At 41.6% G+C, this 13,603-nt stretch overlaps 1 long non-coding RNA gene across 2 annotated transcripts in view; it reads right to left on the reverse strand.

Moving 5' to 3' along the window:
* Positions 1-2,351: 2,351 nt before the first annotated feature.
* LOC146810030 (uncharacterized) overlaps positions 2,352-13,603 on the reverse strand; it is a 79,577-nt gene continuing 68,325 nt past the window's right edge. For both annotated transcript variants that reach the window (XR_014966540.1, XR_014966539.1), the window contains 2 exons: positions 3,438-3,668; positions 2,352-3,103 (listed from right to left, as the gene is read on the reverse strand). This is a non-coding gene — a long non-coding RNA (uncharacterized LOC146810030). The remainder of the gene's footprint in view (positions 3,104-3,437; positions 3,669-13,603) is intronic.

Below are 13,603 nucleotides of genomic sequence, written 5' to 3' on the forward strand. Positions count from 1 at the left end.
CAAAACAGGTATCACTGGTCCTATAGTTACATGCACAGTCACTGCTTCCATATTCTTTGTTAATTCTCTAATCTTCTCCGTTAATTCCTGTGTAGTTTTAGCTAACTCTGCAGAATTTTCGTTTGCAGTTCCTACGGGTTGTGACATTTCCGAATCTTTAAATTAATTATTTTTCCCTAAATTAGGTGGCATTTGTTCAAAATTTGTATTCATTACAGTCTCTTTTGCTGGTGCACTTGGCGTCACCAACGCAGAATCCTGTTGATATGGAGGTTTTTTTTAATAAAACATGTCCTCCACCACTTCATCCTCTGATTCACTCACTCCATATCTGTAACCTGCTGACTCTGTGTTATTTCTTTTTTTTGTGCATTTCCTACCACTCATCTCTCCAGCATTTCTCAAAGGAAACATACCATCCGTCATGTTTGCATTCCGCCATCTTCTCATCCTGTCCTCATGACTTTCTTGACCACAATGTCTACCAAATATATAATTATGCCTTCTCCCACCCCGATGCCTTTCCCTTTCATACATCTCTTCTTCCCATTCAGTCAAAGCCTCGAATTGGGTAGGTCTAGGTTTTGGTTCTAGTCTCATCATTCTGTCTCTCAAATTTCGTAGTACTGCCAAACTAAATGAATCATTTTCCGGAAACGCTAATACTCCATCATTTTTGGGTATACTTTTCCCAATTCTCCAACCAAATACAAGTATGATAACCATATTTTGCCACCATAAAAGATGCAGGCGTCTTCGGTGGAGGAAGTATCTGCCCTTCCCTAGTTACAATCAGCTTATCCTTTTTAAATATGCTTTTGATTTTTCCAAACCATTACTTTTTCTCTTTCTATAGTGGATCATAGTACATCATTTTTATTTTTAAAAGTTCTTAATGAACTAAGCTTCGTAAATCACTTCTTCACGGCTTCTTCCGTATTCTGACCAATCCTAGCACGACTCACACTAACGCACCAATCCTGAGCATCTACGTCACTCGTGAAATTCTCCAATCCCAGCGCGACTCATACTAGCGCACCAATCCTGTGCGTCTACGTCACTCTGGTAATTCTTCACTCTCAGCGCATCTCACACTAACTCACCAATAAGTGAATGCTTCGTCTGTCTGCAGCTGACCAATCCCAGCTCGGTCTTTCTGACATCAGCCTCTCTCTCACTACTCCTGCTCTTGCTGATCCCTCCTTTACAAAATTTTATCGGCAAACTTTTGTTACGTTTTCTTCAATCAAAATCCGTTCAAAACAACATAAAACATCTCCATTGCCTGTTTCGCTAAAACAAAGATATAGCTTTTTTGTTCATTTACACAAGAATTCTGACTTACCAGTAGGCAGCGCTTACCTCTACCCTACCACAGAATTTTCTGTTTCACCGATAGCATTTCCCTCTACCTTACCCTTCTTACAGGCTTAGGTGAAACCTGTTAGTTTCCCAGGGATAAGCGTATTCAGAGCTCACAATTGACTCCTGTTCTTAAGGCCGCAATTTTACAGGTGGCCTTCTCTATCCATTCACCACTCACACACGGAAAATGTCCCTAAAGATAACACACGACGATGGTACCACTTTGAAATCAGACAATGCGCTGTGCGACTTCACTTGCCACACATTTCCCCCTGCCGGCATACAGGGCAACCAACTTCCTACTTACCGGAAGTCTTTAAAACAATTGCAACATAAAACGCAGCACGAACTCAACATAGAGTGTTAGACATAAACCTTTGAATATAGTGGTTTTATATACACTAAACTAGTCAAAATAATCATTACTAATCACCAAACTGGTCAATAATAACCATCAATCTGCTACCAAGAAATCTGATGGTGCGCAATCTAAACAAGATTTTACCTATCACCCTATCTCACAGATTCTTAATCAGCAAATCATTCTCACATTCATTCACTGGTGGGGCCCATAACACCAACACACGTTCTTACATTCAATAAGTTTCACACAAATCTGTACACGGGTGAAAAACGCCAGACATGGGGGGTACCTTATTATCTATCAGGATTAATTTGCTTTACATTATATACATAATATACAATTTTCATAAACATTTCAGTATCCTGACCTTAACATCAAGTCACTCCAACACTTGGTCGATGGACCAATTAGTTGGACTGGTTGATGGTGAATTAGACCTGCTAAAACACAATTAACGCCTAGGAAACATTTATTTAATTTTCGTATTTAATTAAAAGAACCACAAACTCATTTCTTATTAGTTCAAATTTTGTTTATCTAATAATACATTTCTTTACATTGCATTTATTCACTACAGCTTATAATATAAATCTAGTTTTATTTAAAGAGAGAGCAAAAATTTAGTAATAAGCATGAATTCAGAAAACACAGTCAATTAATTACCAGTTTGTCGAAAATGACGAATTCTGATCAAACAGAGAGTTATCCGCATTCTCAGGTACGATTCCCAGGACAGTCTGTCTGACCCACAGCAAAAGGATCAAACTGTCAGACGAGCTATAGAATGCACGGCAAGTTTCTTCCCATATGCAAATAAACCCAAAGCAAACCAAATAAATTGCCAACTGCTCACACAACCTAACACCATGTCGATCAGAAGCTATTGACGACCCCAATAGTGGATGAGGGCATTATATACCCTTTCCCCCTCTTACTTCATACTAACATGAAACATTTGGTGACAGAAGAAAATGTTCTGATTGGACAGCTCGGGGGGACAGTTCGGGGTTATTTGTAGGTTAATAAAAGTTTCCCAGGGCAAAACTGGTTTTTCATGATGACTTGGCATAGGAAGGCACAAATTTAACAAGTTTCATTATTTTGCTTCCAGGCAAAAGCAGCGAAAGTAACACTTCCAGGGTAAAAGTTACATTACACGGGTTCTTTATTGTCCTTTCCGCTGTTCCCACCAATTCATCTGTTGGCAGACGAACAAGTCACTATCCTTGACAGGGAACACAGTGTCAAAGCTTGGGTCATCTGGTGATCTCCCGAGCCTTGCGGACCTGCGCAGCTAGTATCGCGCTCACATGGTGGCATGTGCTTTATGGGATTCCATCTTGGGTACTGCGGCCTAGTAGACCCAAATGCCAACTTAAGCAAAAACAGACATAACAGTAATTAAAATATAGAAATGAAGATTATAATGTTTAAACCCTCACTAATCCCATTATATATTAGTATTTACCTATCAGTAGCAATATTTAAAGCAATAATACTTCTTAGGTTAGTTTGCGTACAATAGTTAATTAATTAATTGTTCTGCCACGCAGTTACCATTTTAGTCCTACATGTATCTCGTGTTTATCAAGGTGCAAATTTGATTAATAAGTTTCCACTGCAAACAGGTTATTGGAATTAAAGTTAGAATGATTACGTAATTAATTTCATGCAAATTAAAGGAGGTATACAAAATGTTGTTTCTTACCTGCTCCATCAGTAGTGCAATGCCACATTCTCTGGCCAGGAGCGATGCCATCAGAAATAACAAAGTGTTGTCTCCTGGGCCAACCACTGTGGGTGCACATAAAACCAAAGGCGCTGTATTCCACCTAAGGTTGACTCGGGATTCTGCCTAGCTGTGATGTTTTCTGACACCGAATGATTATGTGGCACCGATGGGCCTGGCCTGGTGGAAATTTGTTTATTCAGTGAAACGCTGTGAATAAAATATTACAGCGTTAACAGATTTGACGCAGCCCATATCTCAACATTAATTTTGTCATGTTAGGAGAACTCTTTCTGCAATAATATGGCAACAAGCTTGTTCAACTTAACTAACCGTCATCTGGTTAACCTCATGGATCATAAGCCGGGCCTTACATATCAACATAACATAACATCTACCAAGACGCATATATTCATATCTATTCTAGGCAAAGGAACATTTTAAGCAATTTTCAAACAATCTTTTGGAAAGAGGATACAAGCTTACCTCATAGATATTTATGATTTCTTATATAGGTAACAAATACAGTTGGGCACAAGTCATTCCGCAACATTTGTGATTATTAAGTAAGAACCGTTATTCGGGAGTGTCCATTGAGCTGGGATGGATGGAACAGATGCAGCTACCAATTTACAGCTCAGACCTGGCTTCATAGGGTTACAAGCTTCGTGCAGAATGGTGGAAGCGTAAAGGAGTGGATTACCTAGAAAATTCAGCTGTATTTATGAATACAGGATTGTCTTGTTTGTAACAGAAAACTTAAAACAGTAACCCTCATGCATGGTTGAGGAAAGGGTTGTGCAGTTTAATTTTTATACCAATCCATGGACTTGTGTTTCTGGCGAACATGATCGTGAAATCTAGTCATGGGCAGTGACATCCCAGTTTAGCTGTGTAATAGCTTTCTACTGAGCCTTTCCATGCTGTAGGAGATTTAAATCGTTTAGAAGATCAAGGGCTGATGACATTATAGTGTTTACACAATACACTAATATAGAGAGTGTTTGCATGCCATTATCAATAACTTTATACAGTGGTTTGCATAATTTGCATTTCTCATATTATTTTAGTAGTATCTTTTCCTGAATATCTCTGAATTTCGATATAGATTGCAGAGCCTGAAAAAAAATATGAAGCGTGTAACTTTAGGTGGGTGAGTACCCAGGAAGAAGTCATTAAAATCCATTGTTTTACTAACTATGGAGAGATGCGATGCCAGGCTGGAATGTGCAAACCATCATTGGAACTGCCTACTCACACTGTATGTGGTGACAGTTACAAGTGCATATTTAATATACCTTAGGTCTCGAGGATCAGCTAAAGGATCAGGAATTTTTAAAGAAATTGGTTCATACATACATCAATATTATTCACCCAATGGGGTATGTATCCCTTTATCCCTTCAGGTTGTAACATGGTCCAAACGTCAGTACATTTCTGAATCATTTCATTTGGCTTGGCATACGTAATGTTTTCTTACCTTTGCCACTTTGAAAACTGGGTCAAATTGACTTTTGGAATGGAAGGTTTCTTTAAAACTCTAGTGGGCCTAAATCCCATAGACGTGTTCTGCTTGCCAGTTTTGTAATAAAAAAATCTTTAGGAATTGTGAATACTTTTAATAAAGTTTCCTTATCTCAGGTCTGCCAAAAGCTTGGTTGCCCAAATACTTTTCAATGTTTTCTTTACAATACCCAGAAGGTTGTTGCATCTGATCTGCCAATACTGTTGAACTAAGGGAATTTCCTCTGGAAATCTGTGTTGCTATTTATCGGCGAAACCCTGCAATCCTTCCACAGTATATATTTATATATTTCTCTGGGAGTGCTGATTCTGTCTATGTAATGATGACCAAAATAATGAAACGGAAACACTTCTTTATGATTGTTAGCACTTAAATAAGGGTCTTCATTGTCTAAGGTGCCAATAAATACCAATTTGGAAAACATATGGAATTAGTAAAAGTTTGGTAGGTCCCATTATCTGATAACGTACCTTTTCCCAAATTAACCGTCTAGTACAGGATATGCTGGGATGCTCACAGCATTATGATTCTGACTTGCTCTTTGAGAAGAAGAATGCATTTGTAGTTCTTGAACTGCAGGAAACTTCAGTTTTCTCAGGAATGTAACGTCCATTTTTTAAGAACAGCACTATGATCAGCATAATGATCCACATTAAGAGAAACACTCCAGCAGCAATGCAGAAATAGGACCACAGTAGTATAATGATGATGATGTTGAACAACTGTGGGGTGTATCGGTATTTCATCTAATTCGAAGTCAGAATCATTTCCCTACAGTGTCATTTCTTACAAAGGCATAGTTTCAATTGATGTTGGTTGGCTCATTTGGTGGTTCATTTTAAATCATGGCAGTAGTTGAAACTGTTGGGATTGCTGAAATCACAGCATGATTCTTTTCCATGAAAGTTACCCCTTAGTTTAAAGCTGAAAAGGCTCTGCTGTCCCTGGATTGGGATTCGAGATTTCAGCATGATTGCTCTCTTCTTGGGGTAGTTCATTCAGAGTAGGGAGAGGTTGTAAGGCTCTACTCCGAAGTCTTTTTAATATGAAGAGGGGTTTGCTGAACAGAATCGGCTGCATAGTGCTTTTCAATGTGATAAGTGGACACATTCCTGTTTTGTTTCAAACCAGGCAGCGGAGGTAGGATTACAGTTTGTGTGCATTCTTCCCCAAGAACTGGAATGGGTGGTCTGTAAGATGGCCAAAAACACTTGCTTATTTGGTATCATGTCAGTTGTTAGCACCTTTAGAAACCTTATCTTCGCTGGTGGCAGAGTCGGATTATTCATATTAGATGGCTTGTCTCTGACCGCTTGGACGCTCGCAAGACATTCTAATGTTGGACCAGGTCAAATTCTTTTTCTTCTGCCAACTTTCTAGAATAATCAAGATTGGGTACATACATAGTTACTCTGAAGAGCTTCTCCTATGGAGTGTGACCACCTAATTTTCTTTAATGCTCCATGAACTCCATACATATTTTATAGCCAACTCAGTCCTGTACTTAACACCCTTGTGGTTATGTCTTACTTAAGCGTACCTTTGGCACAATCTTTTCAACTATTGATCTCAGAGCAAAAAAAGGTACGAACAATGCAGACATACTTCCAGAGCAGACATAGCATCCCTGAACTACTTTGTGGGAAACGCAGGACCTTTGTCTGAATGAAAGTTATGAATTGGTCCATTGCTACTAGGCACTACAAGTCTTTTATGACGGTTCGTATGCTCAAGCATTAGCGTTCCTTTGCAGCCAGACCCACAGGAATCTGGAGCATATGCCTATATCATTTTTCTGGATTGATTGGCCCAATATGGTAGAGGCAATTTACCCTGGATGGGCGATTGGAGATAGTAGGTGGAGTCTCCACTGTTCTTGAAACAGTAGAGCATTTTATCTGTTGGCATTGCAGTGTGTAGTTTTTAGTTTATTTAGGTACATTAGGCCAACAGTATATTTGCTGAAGCATGGCCACTGTGGTATTCATGCCCGCCTGAGATGTACTGTACAGGCGAAATGGTTATGCGGCATCCGGCGCTTTTCAAGGTGCCAACTACAAGGGGCTAACTGGCCTGAACTATATTGGATTGCATGTTCTAAATTGGATATGAATCTTACTCACTCACGTTACAGGTTCTACATGGTGGGGTGTTGATGCTGAACGGCCTAATGGCCTTACAAGATTTGGCGACACAAATTAATACTCCCTGAAAAAATCCACTTCTGTGGATGAAATGCGTCTGCTATCTTTGTTGTAAAGCTTTGGAATTCTGTTTTTTAATATGACAAAGAAAAAGAAGAAATGGAACCTTTGGACATTTTTTATGTGGCTTTTCTTTGTGAAAATTTTGAGTGTGGCGCACCTCTGTTTTGCATCGCTATTATGTTTTGACCACAAGGCAGGCACCTTTGGGCAGCAGGTACTCTTAGTGTGTGCACACAGGTACAAATTGGATTGTTTATACCTACTCTTATTGGGACAAAGGGGAGGTGTATTTACTTCTGGCCCGCTGCCTTGTTCTTTTGTTGCCGTAATTTTTAGTTTGCCTAGGTATATAAGGTCAATGGTATATTTTCTGAAGCATGCGTCCCTGGGATGACACTAACCCCTCGTGAGCTGTATACATTAAATCTAATCTAGCAGGCTCATAGGAATTATTCTATCTCCCACTCCAGTTAATGAAACCCTCGGAGTGTTATCTTGATTGAGGATGTAGGGCTATTTGCAGGCAAAGCAGTCCGGAGGCATTTCACCTTCACTGTTGCTTGTATCATTGCCACACTGCCTGTGTCAAACTTGGCTTGAGATCTGGTTATTACTGCTACTTTAAAAGTATGAACTGAGCCTCGGTGGCTAAGTTGGCAGCACAGTTCCCTTTAGTATGGATTTCTTCCATGGTATTGTTGTGTTTTATATTCATGTGTCCCTGCGAGGACACCGTATGTGTTGTGGGATGTATGACGTAACAACGCGAGTCATTACAACGCATGCAGTTACATCGCATTCGTTACAACGACTGCGATGTTACTACACTATGCCATTACAACGCAAGTCTTTACATCGACTTGCGCTAGATGGCGTGCTAACATTAGAAAAGCGTAATTTACTATTCCAACTCCAGTCCACTTAACAGTAGGGAAGGTGTTGGGATAGTAAACTGCACTATTTGTAATGTTAGCACGCCATCTAGCGCAAGTCGATGTAAAGACTTGCGTTGTAATGGCATCGCGTGTTTACATCGCGTTTGTTGTAACGACCGCAATGTAACAGCATCGCGCTGTACTGAATGCGATGTAAACGATGTTTCCCGTATTGTGCATCTCTGTTTCCCTGCGTGGACACCGTACCACCTGTTGCTGTCATCAGCTGTCAGTTGGGCTTTAACAGTTGACAGCTGATGACCCATGCAGCAGCCGCATACCTTGCGCTCCGCCTCCTGTGAAGCCTGTGAATTTAATAAAGACCTTGTTCTACATCCATTTGCATGTCTTTGGAGAATTCTTTACAGAATTTGGCGACGAGCACTAACACAACAACCCACCATCAAAACGTCCTCGAGCAAAGATTTGAAAAATTCAGTCAAACTGTGACTAAAAGAGCCGACAAATCTACAAGTACAAAATTGCGAGAATACAGCTGCTCAAGTAGTTAAGAGTTTGCACGCTCAGAGGAACAAAAGAATTGAGGTCGGTCAGCAAGTTTAACTACGTGAATACTTGGTGAAAGGTCAGCACAGTCGGAAGAAGAAATTTACAAGCTGTGTACAAGTCAATTGAAAGGAGCAAGTACTGTTGAATGAATTTAAAACAAGAGGGTGATGCACTTTTGGACTCAATTGCTCCTTGTGTAGTGTGCCGAACATGTGGAGGAAAAGCCTTTAAATTAAAGATTGAACAAGAACTGTGAATTTTGAAGTAGCCGTAAGAGTCCACTTTCACCAGACAGATTCACCATTTCGTCAGCATACCAGAGCTACAGTTCAACGGTGAACAAACGGCGAAACAACGGTTACCTTCACTGGCAGTTTAATGATCTTCCAACGTTCTCAATCGACTGTGAGCTGCATACTACGCCATCAACAGCTGAAGCATCACTAAGCAGGTGCGTATGGCGCACACGCGCATACGCTGTGGCGGACATCTTAAAACGAGGAAGTCAGCATTCCAGTCTACACGGTGACATGTAACACACGTCTGCGTGGCACCATCTTTGATTTAAAAAAAAAAAATCACCTCACAGCCGGAACTTTGGGGCTGAAGAACCTGAAGCCAACGAACTCCCATATAAACAAAAAGGAGTCGAACTAGTTCAGGTACTGTTTATAAGTGTTGCAAGAGCAAGCCACCATACACATACGCTTTCTAACTTAAAATATTGAGAGCCTATAAATCCCCTAAGTTAAAGGACACAACTTGCATTCTAGCACCGTAAAGACCCATGTAGCGCTGGCTTACTCTGCAGGTGCTTACTTAAACAAGCTAGTTAAACAGCTTTAGCCAAATCCTGCACGATCAAGATACTCACACTGTTTCCAGGCAAGTGACACAGCGCACTCATCTCACCCAGTCATGGCAAGTGGGTACTTGTGGAATCTTTCGCCTCCACAATCATTCTTGCCTACTATGGGTGAACCCATACTAAAGTGGGAAGAGTGGAGAAAGTATTTTATGATTTACATTTCCACAATTGACGAAGAGGAAGAGCTAAAAGTTGAGCAAATGTACAAAATGCTATTGCACTGTCTCGGAGCAGGTGGGATTAAGGTGTACAATAGCATCAACAACAAAATAAGAGCTGAGAATGAGGGTGATGTTTTTATGAATGCCACTGATGACCTCAATACTTATTACAAACCTACAGTTTGCGTGGGTGTGGAAAGGCATAGATTCTTCCATAGAAAACAGGGCAAGGAAGAATCTATCGATGATTATATGTCTGCACTAAAAAACCTAGCCATCAATTGTCGCTTTGGGGGCCTACATGATGAGTTTATAAGAGACCAAATTGTCATGCAAGGGTCTAATTCCAACATCCAGGACAGTCTGTGGGCCAAAGGTGAATACCCGCTACAAAACATTATTGACATTGCAAGGAAAGCAGAGCTTACAGGTCGTTGCGCTAAAACAGTTCTATCGGAGAACAAAGAAAAGAAGGAGGGGGACACTGTGAGTAAATTAACGGAATACAAGCACACCCCCAAACAGACATGGAACAAAAAAAGCCCAAAACCTGTATAAAACGAACAACAGAGTAACAACAAGAGGCATTGTTACAGGTGCGGAAACACCTCCCATATGGCAGATGACGTGAAATGTCCTGCTCGTGGCATAAGGTGCTCTTATTGTGGCATCATCGGGCACTTTCTGAAGGCCTGCCGCAGGAAAAACCCACGTTCAGTCAAACTCGTCGAAGAGGAAGATGCAAACTATCAAGACACGTCTGATGAAGACGACGTCAACATGTTTGTCCTTAACATAGACGACGAGCAGGTGGATAAAATCAGCGAAGCAAGCGCAACCAAATCTAAGAAACCAGTCTGCAACATGACCATTGGGGGGGGTTGAAATAAGCATAGTCGCTGACTCAGGTTCCCCATACACTATCGTCAACAATAAAGTCTGGGAAGAGAAGTTTAAGCCTTGCATTGGTGAGCACCTTGATAAAGCTGACATCACCATCAGATCATTTACAGGCGACCCTATAGACGTATGTGGTTACAGGAAGCAAAATTTTGCATTCAAGGGGAGAGAGTCAATGGGAAAATTGTATGTGTCCTCTGTGGGTCCCTCAGTACTCGGGTGGATGGACCAGGGTAATCTTGGAATAATACTTTACCCAAGCAAACACGACCCTGTCTTAGTAGTCCAAAGTGACGATGACTATGGCAAATCCTTGCTGAACAAGTACCCAAGAGTTTTTAGTGGCAAAGTGGGTGCCCTGAAAGGGTACCAACACAGAATCAAGGTAAAACCTTATAACATTCCTGTAGTACATAAAGCAAGAAATCTGCAATTCTCCATCAAGAACGAAGTGAAAACGCAACTGGACAAGCTTCTAAAAGACAGCATCATCGAACAAGTGGAAGCTTCGGAGTGGTTTGCACCTTTGGTTGTGGCTAAACGACCCAACGGAAAATTGAGATTGTGTGTAGACCTACGAGACTTAAATCAAAACATAGTTGTTGAGTAGTTTCCTCTCCCAAAAATAAGCAAAATGGTTCTCTACCATTGACTTGAAATCAGCTTACCACCAGGTGCCCCTACATCGCGACAGAAGAAGCTAACCACCTTCATCACACCTTTTGGGTGCTTCCGGTTTACCAGGGTACCCAGGCTGCCGCGATGTTTCAGAGACTGATGCACAACATCTTCGATGGGGTCTCTAGCATACTAATCTTCCAGGATGATATCTGTGTGATGGACAGATCGAGGGAAGATCATGACAATAAGGTCAACTAAGTGTTGGAACTCCTTAATGCCTAGGGGTTGATGGCCGAGCACGCACAGTGCAAGTTCACTTGCAAATCAGTTAGCTACCTCGGACACGAAATTACTGGTGACGGTATCAGCCCAAAAGGAGAACTTCTGCAAGCCATCAAAAATGCTCCAGTGCCAAGCAGCAAGGACGAGTTGCGATCCTTTTTAGGTTTATTAGAATTTTACGCGAAATTCATTAAAAACTTTTCGTGCAAAACATACATATTGAGGCAACTACTCAAACTGAAAAACAAGTTTGAATGAACAGATGTGTGTCAACATGCTTTCAGTTCTTTAAAAAAAGACCAGTTACTGGAGAACATTGTCACCACGGACGCAAGTTCGAAAGGTCTGGGCACTGTACTTACTCAAAGGGACTCTAAAGGTGTTGAATGTACAATAGCGTTTGCTTCACGCTCCTTGACCCCCACGGAGAAGAAATTCTCGGTCATAGAGCGTGAAGCACTCGCATGCGTGTGGGCCCTGGAGCATTTTAGACAATTTGTGTGGGGCAACAGGGTCACCTTATGCACTGACCACAAGCCCCTAACTAAGGTATTCGCCACAAAAGGACTGTATACTGTTTCACCGAGACTGGCAAGGTTATCTGTGCGCTTATTCGACTACAATTACACCATTCAGTACATCCCACGTGTGAAAAACATTGTGGCAGACTTCTTAAGCAGAATGCCAGTTGAGTTGGCTGACCAAGACAAAAGATCTGAGGTTGAAGAGTCATGTATAGCCAGCGTTGACGAGAAATTTCATGGTATTTCAAAAGAGGAATGGCTAACTGAGCAATCTAAGGACACTGTTTTATGCCACGTTATTAAGATGTTAACTGAAGGGTGGTCATGCAAGAACAGATTATCTGACTCTTTCCAACACTTTTGGGAGGTCAAGGATGAGTTATCACATGAAGATGGATTGTTTTTGAAGGGTGGTAGAGTTGTCCCTCCCAGTAATCTAAGAATGAGAATACTTAACTTATGCCACGAAGGGCGTTTAGGTATAGGGAAAACTAAATGCAGGGTCAAAAATAACTACTGGTGGCCAGGCATTAGTTTAGCAGTGGAAAGGATTGTCAGGGATTGCACGCTTTGCCTCAACTCAGATAAAACTCAGGTCACCTTCAGACCAACACTGCACCCCATTCCGTGCCCCTCCATGCCATGGGAGAGGATTGGCGTGGACATCATGGGTCCCATACCAGAACATATGGAGCAGTGGTACGTAATCGTCATTATTGACCACTTTACAAAATGGCCTGAACTAAAGTTCGTCAAACAACCTGATTCCTTGTGCATAGTCAAATTTCTAGATGAATTGTTCACACAAGAAGGTCTCCCCAAACAGATAGTCAGTGACAATGGACCACAATTCATGCCTGACGTGTTCAAGAGTTACTTGCAAAGAAACCAAATAGAGCATAAGACAACTTCAGCGTACCATCCGCGGGCAACGGTGCCATTGAACGCTTTAATAGGGTCATTAAAGGTATAGTCCAGTTGGCTAGCAGTAACAACCTAAGCTGGAAACAGGAGATTCTCAAAACACTTTGGGCTTATCGTATAACCCCATGCGACACCACTGGCCTTAGCCCATTTGAACTCATGCGGGGTAGGACACCATTATTCAAAGACAATGTGGGTTGGGTCAAAGCTGCCAAAAGTGTACACTGGTCGGCCGACCATGTAAGGGAAAGATTGGTGCAAGCACAATCCAGTTGCAAGGCCAGGTACGACCTTAAGCATGGGTGCAAGCCAGTTGAGCTCAGAGTCGGGGACACAGTCAAGGTGAAAAGAAGTGGGCACATAAGCAAGGGCAAGGACAGGTACTCCCGCCTCTTCTAGTATGCAAGGTGTTTTGCAACTCTGCTCTCTTGAGCGACGGTAGGGTGTGGCACTTCTCAGCCCTCTCCGTTTGCAAACAGATCCTTAAGGATCCAGACAGAACTGTACCCACAAATCCCTCCAGTGAGCTTCCCATAACCAGCAAGCATAGCAGTGTCCCCTTTGGAACGTCTGATGATGAGTCTGACTTTGAGCCTTTTACCGCCAAAACCACGGCTCACAACTCATCATCTGTCAGTTGGACTTTGACAGTTGACAGCTGATGACCCTCGCAGCAGCCACATACCTT

Source organism: Triturus cristatus, chromosome 7, assembly GCF_964204655.1.
Source record: "Triturus cristatus chromosome 7, aTriCri1.1, whole genome shotgun sequence".
Classification (NCBI taxonomy): domain Eukaryota; kingdom Metazoa; phylum Chordata; class Amphibia; order Caudata; family Salamandridae; genus Triturus; species Triturus cristatus.